We start from the raw sequence: 12,637 nt of genomic DNA on the forward strand, positions 1-12,637 counted from the left end.
GAGCCACAGTCCAGCTCTCTACAGGCAACAGCTGCTGTCTTCAGGTTCCAGTCAGAGCCACCTACTGGTCTCCAGTCTCCTTGACGTCTCACCTCCAGTGTTCCTGCACAGCGACTGTCTCCTCCCTCCAACTTGACAGGTTCTGAACAGAAACAAGAGAGTCGTGAGTAAAAAGAGCAAAGTGAGTTTCAGTCGAACAGAAATGAACCAGATCAAAGATGCAGCTCCTCTTCTACCTGAGCAGGTGAGTCCAACAGCTTTTCCAGGTGAGCAGGTGTTTATATCTGAGCCTGAGCTTCTACAGTCCAGGAGAGCAGACTCACGGCCTCCACACTGGAACTCTTTGGTCCACATTGGAGCCTCCACTTCTCCATAGAGCGCCCCCTGTAGGACTGAAGGAGCCCCACACTCAAGCTCCCTACAGACCACCTCTGCATCCTGCTGGTCAAAGTCCTCTTCACACACTGAGGACCACCACTGGTTAGACTTCACCTCCAGTCTGCCTGAGCACAGACTAGTCCCATTCACCAGCCTGACAGAGTCTGGAGAGATGATAGAAGATGAAAGAGAAAGAGATAAAAGACGCCAGATACTAAATAACAAGATGTCATGAAACAATAATTCAGAGACTAAATTAAATAATAAATAAGTCAATAATATTTAAATAATTCACATAATTTAACATACTACTGGTTCAATACATACAGGTCATTGACTGAGGAGTTTTCACAAGTACATATGACACAAGTACATGGGTCATAATGGTAAAAAACTAACATAATTAGGTCAGACACTCTAGAATAGTGGAGCCCAACCAGTCCATCTGACTGGTTCCCAGCTGATTGTGAGAATTTTAAACCCAGAACTGGAACTCGCTCCGCTCTATAACGGTGCATCCACACAGGTGTCCTATCCTGCCAGATACAATTCAACACGAGGGTGACACCATTACAAACATTAAGAATTTATCTTAGCACAAAAACACTTTTACATGTAGGCTACTATGAACAACACTTTAACAACTTCAACAACCATCAATAGCAAACCACTTTAAAGCTTTGGCTTGGTGGTGCATGCTGGGTAATGGGAAGGAGGCAAACTCCAGTTCTGAAAAGTGAAGTCAATGCTTAATGTGTTAAAGCTGCATTCTCTCTACTGTCCATCAGGGGGCGGCTCCTCTGGTTGTACAGAGCAGTGATTTTCAACCGCTGTTCCGCGGCACACCAGTGTGCCGTGAGAGATCGTCAGGTGTGGCGTGGGAAAATGTCCAAATTCACTTAATCAGTACAAAAAAATCTTATTTAGTTGTTGCAAATACTTTGCCATTGTTGAGCGTCTGAGCTGCAATATAGTGGCTGGTTAAGTAATAAATACTCTTCCATGCCAGTGGGTGGCAGTAGGTAGCGCAGTAATGAGTTCATTTAGGACAGTAGAATGAAATGACGCGCGGGAGAGGTTGCGTGACAAGACGAACAGCGATGGAGAAATATTTGAAAAGGAAAAATGAAGACTGTAATGTAATGTAAGGATCAACACATTGAGAGACTTGTCAATAAATTGTCAGCATATATCCGGCCCTCGGTTCAACGGCCGCCAGAAAATATATGTTTATCATAACTGGCCCGCCACACCACAGAGCTCCGGGACGAAAAGTGGCGATGTGAGCTAGCTTTTTGTGCAACATCGCGAAGCATCTCACTGCGCTAAACCTCCAGCTTCAGGGACGGGGACGTGTGATCACAGACATGTGTGATCCAGTAAAAGTCTCCACTGCTGTGTTCCCGACTGCGCATTTAGCTGATAAACTGGGCGCACTTGGCACAGAGATCACTTTGCGATTTGCAGCTCAGAAATTTAAATTTGAACTGCTCAGCAAGCAGTTTGCAGTTGACGTGGAAAGAGCACCCGTGGAGCTGATAGCCCGCCAGTGTAATAACGCTCAAGGCAAAGTATGATTCTGAGGGCGCTTCACAGTTTCCAAGCTTCACCCCGAAACGATGCCTTAACTCCGCCTATGCGGCTCAAATGCTCTGCATGTTTGGAAGCACATACCTGTTTGAGCAGCTTTTCGTGATGAAGATGAACGAAAACCCACACAGGAGTCGTCTCACTGATGCACACCTTCACTCCATCTTGAGGGTTTCCACAGAACCTGACCCCAGACATTAATGAACTGGCAGCCAAGAAAAGATGGCAAACATCTGGCTCTGGCACATATGCATAAAATAATGTAGCCTACCTAAACATGTATTCTTTTTGCACTTTGTCCAATATCCCTTCTACACTGTTTATTAAATGGTGACTCTATTTGGACCTCAACGTAGTCACAATTTTTAATTGTGTCCCTCCCTGGGATTGAGTTTGACACCCCTGGCGTATATGCTGTATTATGCTGAAAGGTGTCATTTTATAACGTTTTTGGTTGTTGGTGTACCTCCCCCCCGGACTGTCAGCACTGGCGCCCCCCAGGGGTGTGTGCTCTCCCCACTGCTCTTCTCCCTCTACACCAGGGGTCACCAACCTTTTTTAGACTGAGAGCTATTCAAGGGTACCGAGTAGTACGAAGGGCTACTTATTTGATACAAACTTCCTGAATAACAAAGTTGCACAGATCACCTTAATAATAATAATATATGTGAAGAGACTGTTTGATGACATGTCAGTTCATTATTCCTCACAATAATTATTAAGAATGATGAACAATGATGGTATAGCTATACATACATATTTAAACATGCAACTTTTATTTCTGTTAATCTTTCAACATTTGAAAGTCAGAGGTATCACATCTCTGATATTTTTGTATCATCACGTGATCAAAGCCGGTTACTTTTGCACATAGCACCTGCTGGTGAATGATCCAGTAATGTAGACATTTTGGGAAGTCTGGGTCACCTTTGTATTGCGCAATGAAGCCTGCATGCCGGCCCATCATCGCAGGAGCCCCGTCTGTTGTCACCGACACCAGCTTTTCCAATGGTACCCTTTTCTCCACAAAGAAACTAGAAACCAGTCTCGTCTATAGCCGAGCGGGGGATCCAAAACCCTCCGAGGCGCGCGAGCGTCTTCGGGCGCCCGCGTTCAAATCTCTAGTATGGGCCTTTTCGGTCGGATTGCGTTGCCTCGCCTCTATCCCCGCCACCCCTGAGTTGTTGCCCCGTGGCCTGTTCCGAGGATTTACGGACCTGACGACTGGGTGCGCTCGCGGCGCGCGTCTGGCGCCAACGGGAAGCGCCCGCCATTCAGAACCTGAAAACCCAGAGCGGTGCGGCAGCCTCGTCCTGGCTGTCCGCCGTGCGCCTCCGTGTACCCAACTCTCTTATGACAAGAAATAATGTCATTTTAAAATCTACACTATTGCAAGTGTTTTTGATTAAAAAAGAACAGCAACTACAATTTTAGATGGAGCTCCATGGTCACTAGTGCTATTTTTAGAACATGCCTTGCGGGCGACTCACGTGGTCCCCGCGGGCACCGTGTTGGCTACCTCTGCTCTACACCAACGCCTGCACCTCAGAGGACCCGTCTGTTAAACTCCTCAAGTTCGCAGAGGACACAACGGTCATCGGCCTCATCAGGGACGGTGATGAGTCTGCGTACAGGCGGGAGGTTGAACAGCTGGTCCTCTGGTGTGATCAGAACAACCTGGAGCTGATCAAGCTCAAAACTGTGGCGATGACAGTGGACTTCAGGAGGAGCCCCCCAACACTGTGTCTGCTGTGGAGACCTTCAAATTTCTGGAATCCACAATCTTCCAGGACCTGAAGTGGGCTCCGAACATCAACACCATCAGGAAAAAGGCACAGCAGAGGTTGTACTTCCTGCGACAGCTTAGGAAGTTCAACCTGCCTCAGGAGCTGTGTGATCCTGTTCTACTCAGCCATCATCCAGTCTGTTCTCTGCTCCTCTATCACTGTGTGGTTTGGATCGGCCACCAAACAGGACAGAAACAGACTGCAACGGATTGTCAGGTCTGCAGAGAGGATCATTGGTTCCAGCCTGCCCTCCATCCTGGACTTGTTCACCTCCAGAGTCAGGAAACGGGCTGGAAAGATCTCTGCAGACCCATCACACCCTGGACACAAGCTGTTCACCTCCTCCCCTCTGGTAGGCGCTACAGGGCTCTGTACGCCAAAACCACCAGACAGAGGAACAGCTTCTTTCCACTGGCCATCACTCTCATGAACAATAGATAAGTCATACTGCACTACCTCTGTTTGCACTGTTACCACCAATTGCACTATCACCTCAATTCCATTGACATTGTTGTTTATAAGTTTATGTTCACATGTGTGTATATTAGGGGCGTAACGGTTCACAAAATCCACGGTTGGGTTCGGTACGATACAGTGGAGCCACGGTTCGGTACGTTTCGGTACAGTAGAAAACTATAAATGCCAGAGAAATGTACTTGATTTTAAAATATATGTATTCATTACAACTAACATCATAAAGTTATTCTTTGACTTTGAACAATGATGGAACTATACCTGAGTGACCCATCTTCTGGGGTGTCTTCTTAGCAACACATGAGCATCAAAAACAAGAACTGCTCCTTAATGTTATGTTGTATTGTTACTTACATCTTGCAAAAGAGATTTTTAATCTCAATGGGACTACCTGGTTAAATAAAGGTTAAAAAAATAAAAAAGATTTTATTTTTTTTTAATGCAAACGTATTCGGTTCGTCATGCGTACCGAACCGTGAGCCTCGTACCGAACAGTTCAATACGAATACGCGTACCGTTACACCCCTAGTGTATATATATATATTTACACTTTTCTTTGGATATATATTGATACTTATATTGTATATAGCTGTTACATGTTTAGACCTACATCTGTTCTACTTTTTTGCCAATAAAGCTGATTCTGATTCTGATCAGAAGTGCTTTACTGAGAGCAAAATAGCATCAGTGTTCCACCTGGACAGCTTTGCTAAAGATATTCTCTCTCTGTGGATTTACATTGAGATCAAATCAAGGGAAACACATGGCATGAATGAAGAGTTATGGGATGTACTGATGGAACACAAGTATCCACACCTCAGAAGATGTGCCTTGAACTTGATGAAGAAACATGTCTCCACTTCAGCAGCACCAGAAGCTGAGCCAGTGACATGAAAAAGTCACGTTTGAAAGCAGACAATGGGGAATCTCATGGTACACCGTTTAAGGAAGCGACAGGTGAAGGCTCATGAAGGGATAGAGCCACCTCAGAGAGTGTTTTATAGACAGATTCCCAGGATGTAGTTAGGGAGGGACTGGACCAAAACATATGAAGTAGATTGGCACATAGATGATGTCACTGATGGACTTACCTGAGCAGGTGATATCCAGGATGTAGGAATGGGAAATTGATGATAAACAATCTTTCAGAGCAGATCCAGAGAGAACACAGCGAGAGCTGATACTCAACACATGTGTCTTTGAGGACTCCACTCTCTGTCTGAAAGAAACGGCAGAGCCACAGTCCAGCTCTCTACAGGCAACAGCTGCTGTTTTCAGGTTCCAGTCAGAGGCATCTACTGGTCCCCATTCTCCTTCATGTCTCACCTGCAGTGCTCCTGCACAGCGACTGTCTCCTCCCACCAACCTGACAGGTTCTGAACAGAAACAAGAGAGTCGTCAGTGAAAGAACAAAGTGAGTTTCAGTCGAACAGAAATGTACCAGATCAAAGCTGCAGCTCCTCTTCTACCTGAGCAGGTGAGTCCAACAGCTTTTCCAGGTGAGCAGGTGTTTCTATCTGAGCCTGAGCTTCTACAGTCCAGGAGAGCAGACTCACGGCCTCCACACTGGAACTCTTTGGTCCACATTGGAGCCTCCACTTCTCCATAGAGCGCCCCCTGGAGGACTGAAGGAGCCCCACACTCAAGCTCCCTACAGACCACCTCTGCATCCTGCTGGTCAAAGTCCTCTTCACACACTGAGGACCACCACTGGTTAGACTGGTTGTTAGACTTCACCTCCAGTCTGCCTGAGCACAGACTAGTCCCATTCACCAGCCTGACAGAGTCTGGAGAGATGATAGAAGATGAAAGAGAAAGAGATAAAAGACGCCAGATACTAAATAACAAGATGTCATGAAACAATAATTCAGAGACTAAATTAAATAATAAATAAGTCAATAATATTTAAATAATTCACATAATTTAACATACTACTGGTTCAATACATACAGGTCATTGACTGAGGAGTTTTCACAAGTACATATGACACAAGTACATGGGTCATAATGGTAAAAAACTAACATAATTAGGTCAGACACTCTAGAATACTGGAGCCCAACCAGTCCATCTGACTGGTTCCCAGCTGATTGTGAGAATTTTAAACCCAGAACTGGAACTCGCTCCGCTCTATAACGGTGCATCCACACAGGTGTCCTATCCTGCCAGATACAATTCAACACGAGGGTGACACCATTACAAACATTAAGAATTTATCTTAGCACAAAAACACTTTTACATGTAGGCTACTATGAACAACACTTTAACAACTTCAACAACCATCAATAGCAAACCACTTTAAAGCTTTGGCTTGGTGGTGCATGCTGGGTAATGGGATGGAGTCAAACTCCAGTTCTGAAAAGTGAAGTCAATGCTTCATGTGTTAAAGCTGCATTCTCTCTACTGTCCATCAGGGGGCGACTCCTCTGGTTGTATCGAAGTCGATGAGAAAATTATTACTTCTCACTTGATTTATTACCTCAGTAAACATTGTAAACATCAGTTTATGGTCTCAATCTCTAGTTGCAAGTCTTCTTTACTCCATCATGATGTTCATTTTGTAAATTATGGTCCATTTAATGTCAAATAGACCATAAAGCAGGGTATGCTTTAGGGGCGGAGCTACACAGTGAATGACAGGTCTCTACCGCAGTGTCGTGGTCTTACAACTTTAACCCTTTCGTGTGTTTTCACTTCATGAAAGTTAGTTGCAATAATTTGGTTGCACTTCTGGTTGCAAAAAAACAAGAAAAAATTTAGAATTTGAGGTTTTAAAATGGTAGTCCACAAACCAATGGAAGAAGTCACAGTGACTACGTCCACTTCTTATAAACGGTCTATAAATGGCTCTGTCCTGTTGTTGCTCGTGTTGGGAACGAAAAGGAGCGTGTTTGAGTTATCAGCATATATAAAACTAAATTATTGACATCAATAGCATCATTAAAGTCAATCAAATTATGAACGATTATTCATAATAACGGGGCACCACCCTGCGAACAGGGATCAATAACCAGTCTCATAAGTCTCATAGTTAGTGTTCACTCACAACGTCAATAGTCAAAGTACTATTCCACATTCAGAGTGAAAAGTGAAGGTGTTGAGTACGAGCACAGACCACATATCCAGCTATAATCACAATACACATGCACAAAGTAATCACAGACAGCTGCTCTTTAAAGTATAACTGAGTTTATTAAGTTCCAATAATTATGATCTCGTCAACTAATATCTATTTATGAGCACGTTATCTAAAAATCAATGAACTGATTCCCACCGAATAAGGAAGCGACAGGTGAAGGCGCATGAAGGGATAGAGCCACCTCAGAGAGTGTTTTATAGACAGATTCCCAGGATGTAGTTAGGGAGGGACTGGACCAAAACATATGAAGTAGATTGGCACATAGATGATGTCACTGATGGGCTTACCTGAGCAGATGAGATCCAGGATGGAGGAAGAGGAATGTGATGATAAACAATCTCTCAGAGCAGATCCAGAGAGAACGCAGTCAGAGTTGCCCCTCCACATAGATCTCCTTGAGGACGCCACTCCCTCTCTGATAGAAACAACAGAGCCACAGTCCAGATCTCTACAGAAAACACCTGCTTCCTTCAGGGTCCAGACAGAGTCTCCAATGTCCAGTCTTAATGGTCTCCAGTCTCCTTCATGTTTCACCTCCAGTGTTCCTGCACAGCGACTGTCTCCTCCCACCAACCTGACAAATTCTGAACAGAAACAAGAGAGTCGTCAGTAAAGAAATTAATAAAATTCATAAAATATCAAACTAAAACATGACTGTTGATTCAGCTTCATTGGTTCTTTATTTCTCTATTTACCTGTTGAGGTGTGATTTCCTTCAGCCTGGGGTCCTGGAGAAATACACACACATTTGTTGTTTTAAGTAAATATAATAGAAGTAGACATGTATTTGCAATTTTCACCAATAAATGTGTTTTGATGTTGTGACATTTATATTCAGACATTTGAACCTCCTTTAAAAACAAGACAGTGTTTTAGCCAATTACATTTAAGGCAACGCAAGGCAAGTTTATTTGTATTGCACATTTCAACAACAAGGTAATTCAAAGTGCTTCACATAAAACCATTAAAAGCATCAAAACATAAGGCAAAAGAAAAGGAGATTTAAAAACAATTAAGAACATTCATTGAAACAATAAAAACGGTAAAACATAAAAAAAACTGTAAGAAATAAAATGCAGTAGTAAAATGCAGAAATGCAGGAAATTGATTAATATATGAATTGAATGTGGTTCAATTAAAGGCAGCAGCAAACAGAAAAGTCTTCAATCTTGATTTAAATGAGCTGAGGGTCTCAGCAGACCTGCAGCTTTCTGGGACTTTGTTCCAGATATGTGGAGCAGAAAAACTGAACGCTGCTTCTCCATGTTTAGTTCTGACTCTGGGAACAGAAAGTAGACCGGTCCCAGACGACCTGAGGGGTCGGGATGGTTCATAAGGTAGCAGCAGATCAGAGATGTATTTTGGCCCTAAACCATAAGGGTCATATTTTTTTGTGAAAATATGAAAAAACAAGAAATGTATTCTTTTTTTAAATTAAATTCTTATTAACAAGGGCTTCCTGGCAGAAGTTAGAGCATCCTAGGGGGAGGGGCTAAAAACAGAGAAATGGCCAAAGTTAAGAAGACATAATAACATATTATATTGATTATTATCAGGCAGCACAGAAAAAGAGTTGAAAAGGGTTCAGCCAATCAGAGGCAGCAAGTCATGATGTCTCTCAGTACGCAGTGATGAATACATTGTGTTTCCTGTGAGTGCTTCACAATAAAAGCCCCCATTTTTTTGAGGTGTTTTAATGTGAAGCAGCAGCAAATGTTGAGTTAGCATTAGCAGTAACTTAATGCTGCTCTGATACTCTGTAGGAGAGTGAACAGGAAACAGTGCGGCTGATATCAGATTACAAACAGCCTCACTGATCACATGCTGCATCGTTTCCTGTCTATTAGTCATGAGTCTGAATATATGGAGGACTCTACCACCAACAATATGAAACACTGCACACAGAGAACATCACTGAATGTACATTGACTGCATGAATATTAATTTACGACAAATACAATCAACAACTTATGATTTGATTACAATGTTGGGGATTTTTAAAATTCAAATTATTATTTACAAGGGCTTCCTGTCAGAAAGCAAAGCATGAGGGAAGGGGCTAAAAACAGAGAAATGTCCAAAGTTAAGAAGACAGCCACCATTACACACAATCACAACAAGCATTGTGTTGCTTGAGTATACTTCAGTGTGAGAACCTTTCAGACAGAAGCCGTCATTAGCTGAGAACTGCTGTTGAAGTTTCTCTGAGTACAGTTGTTTAGCATCTCTCACCTCATGGCGGAACCTGTGCTTAGACTCCTGTCCTTGCTGGTTCATGCAGTCAAGAATTCATTACTTTAATTCATTATTTTTCACGAGGAATAATTCATTTATTTTGAAACTTTTTCAACAACCTTGAAGGATGCGACAATATGACCTCACTCCATTGTCTTCAGTCTTTAGTGGAATTGCAATAAAATTGTTGTGTACGTATGTGTGTGTACGTGTGTGTAGGAGCCAGGTGTGGCCTGTGTCATTTGTAAGCCCTTTTTTGTCACTTCCAGTAAGCTTCCGGTGATTGAGTCACGTGGTGCTGGGGATAGTCACAATGGGGGTTTATCAGCTGTCAGAATTAGACTAGGGGAAGGATTGGAAGGCGAGGGGGTGAGAGAGGGAGCCTTATTTTTTGTTGAAATAGCGGTCATGTATTTTTACATGTTTGTTCACATTAATACTGACAAATTATTAAGTTATGATTGTATGCCATCTAGAATCAACATTTATTTGTTTCCCACAAATAAACACTCGAAACTCATCCACTGGATTCCGGAAGTCATTTAACGTTACAGCCAGCGCGTCCGCAAGTTTAAATCTCCTCTACTTAGCCTCTCGGTGACCAAAGGAAAATTGACGATAGCCATCTACAGTGTGTGTGTGTGTGTGTGTGTGTGTGTGTGTGTGTGTGTGTGTGTGTGTGTGTGTGTGTGCACGTGTATGTGCATATGTGTGTGTGTACGTGTGTGCGTGTGTGTTCTCTGATTTAAAGATACAACAGTAATATTGTAATAAAACACATCATCTCTAAATCAGAGTCCTACCTGAGGTCCACACCAACAGCAGCAGCATCAACAGGTGATCCATGGCGTCCAGGTAGACGGTCTCTCTGCCCGTCTGTCTCTGTCCCGTCTGAGTGTCTGTGTGCTGTCCTCGGTGTATATCTGCGTACAGGAAGAGGTGGAGCTTTACTGATGGCTTATCTGTCTTTAGTTTTACAGAGAAGAGTCTCTGTCACATGATCACCTTCTTCTGTCCACCATGTTTCCAGTGTGACGAGTGGATCAGACACTTCTTCACTCTGGTGTCTTGGTTCTCACTTTGGTCTTCACAAATCTGTTTAGTTATTGACCTGTACAGCATGTGGGCTCATGGAAATAGTATAGAACCATAGAACTATAGAGCTACAGAGCTAGAGAAATAGAAATATAGGAAAGAGGTAGAGTCTCTTTATAGTTGTTTTAAATCTTCTGTTTGTTTGAGTCTTATTACAGTAGTTTTAGATTTTCTTGTTCTCGTTTTACATGTTTGTGGTTTTCTTTAACTTTCATGGTTGTTTGAGTCTCTTTGTAGTTGCATTATGTCTCTTTGTAGTCATTTTGTTATAATGAGTCCTGTATAAAGCTGCAGGATGTTTTCAGCTGTCTGTCAACAGATCAATATCTCTGTGACCACATCCAGCACCTTCCTGTGTGTTGCTATGGTGATCCATACATCATGTGTCGTCAGTTTGTTTCTGCTTCACTGAATAGTTTCCAATGATTTATTAGTTGTGATGATTTAGTGAACTCCTGATTCAAACTGACTCTGTTGTTGCTCTTTATCAAGTTTCTCCTGTGAGAACAGAGATGGAAGTACTCACATCTTTTACTTCAGTAAAAATATTAATATGACAGTGTAGAAGTACTCTGTTACAGTAACAGCACTAATACAACAGTGTAGAAGTACTCTGTTACAGTAACAGGACTAATACAACAGTGTAGAAGTACTCTGTTACAGTAACAGCACTAATACAACAGTGTAGAAGTACTCTGTTACAGTAACAGGACTAATACAACAGTGTAGAAGTACTCTGTTACAGTAACAGCACTAATACAACAGTGTAGAAGTACTCTGTTACAGTAACAGCACTAATACAACAGTGTAGAAGTACTCTGTTACAGTTAAAGCACTAATACAACAGTGTAGAAGTACTCTGTTGCAGTAACAGCACTAATACAACAGTGTAGAAGTACTCTGTTGCAGTAACAGCACTAATACAACAGTGTAGAAGTACTCTGTTACAGTAACAGCACTAATACAACAGTGTAGAAGTACTCTGTTGCAGTAACAGCACTAATACAACAGTGTAGAAGTACTCTGTTACAGTAGCAGGACTAATACAACAGTGTAGAAGTACTCTGTTACAGTAACAGCACTAATACTGTCACGGGAGTTCACAGGTAGGACCCAAACGCAAGACCACAGGAGACAGAAGTTAATGGAAACAGGTTTTATTTAGCCTGACTAAGACAGGAAGGTGTGGAGCCCGTGGTCCGACACCCGAGTGGCAGATCGACGGTGTGAGGCCCGTGGCTCGACACCGGAGGGCTGGCAGCTTGACGGCGTGTGTAGTCCGTGTAACACAAGGAGGGCAGAGCGGCGGAGTGTAATCCGTAGAACACAAGGAGGGCAGAGGATGCCACGGGGTTGAAGCGGGTGAAAGACGGTACGACCTGACAACCCCAGACTGCAGGACCAGAGTTTATATAGAGACAGGGGACTCATTAGTGGGCCCTGAGTCTGGTGTGTCAGGCTGCAGGAGGTGATGGCTGGAGTGTCCTCAGCTGTGCACAATCAAGGGTGTGGCCATGGGAGGTGTCTGGAGGCAGAGGACAAACAGAGCACATGGCACACAATAACAAACAGGGGAATGACAGGACACATGAGGAGAGGAGATCAGGGGAAACACACACTGGGTCAGACAGGGATCCTGGATCCTGACAAATACAACAGTGTAGAAGTACTCTGTTGCAGTAACAGCACTAATACAACAGTGTAGAAGTACTCTGTTACAGTTAAAGCACCAATACAACATTGTAGAAGTACTCTGTTACAGTTAAAGCACTAATACAACAGTGTAGAAGTACTCTGTTACAGTTAAAGCAATAATACAACATTGTAGAAGTACTCTGTTACAGTTAAAGCACTAATACAACATTGTAGAAGTACTCTGTTACAGTTAAAGCACTAATACAACAGTGTAGAAGTACTCTGTTACAGTTAAAGCACTAATACA

The sequence above is a fragment of the Melanostigma gelatinosum genome, assembly GCF_949748355.1.
Source record: "Melanostigma gelatinosum genome assembly, chromosome: 16".
Lineage (NCBI taxonomy): Eukaryota > Metazoa > Chordata > Actinopteri > Perciformes > Zoarcidae > Melanostigma > Melanostigma gelatinosum.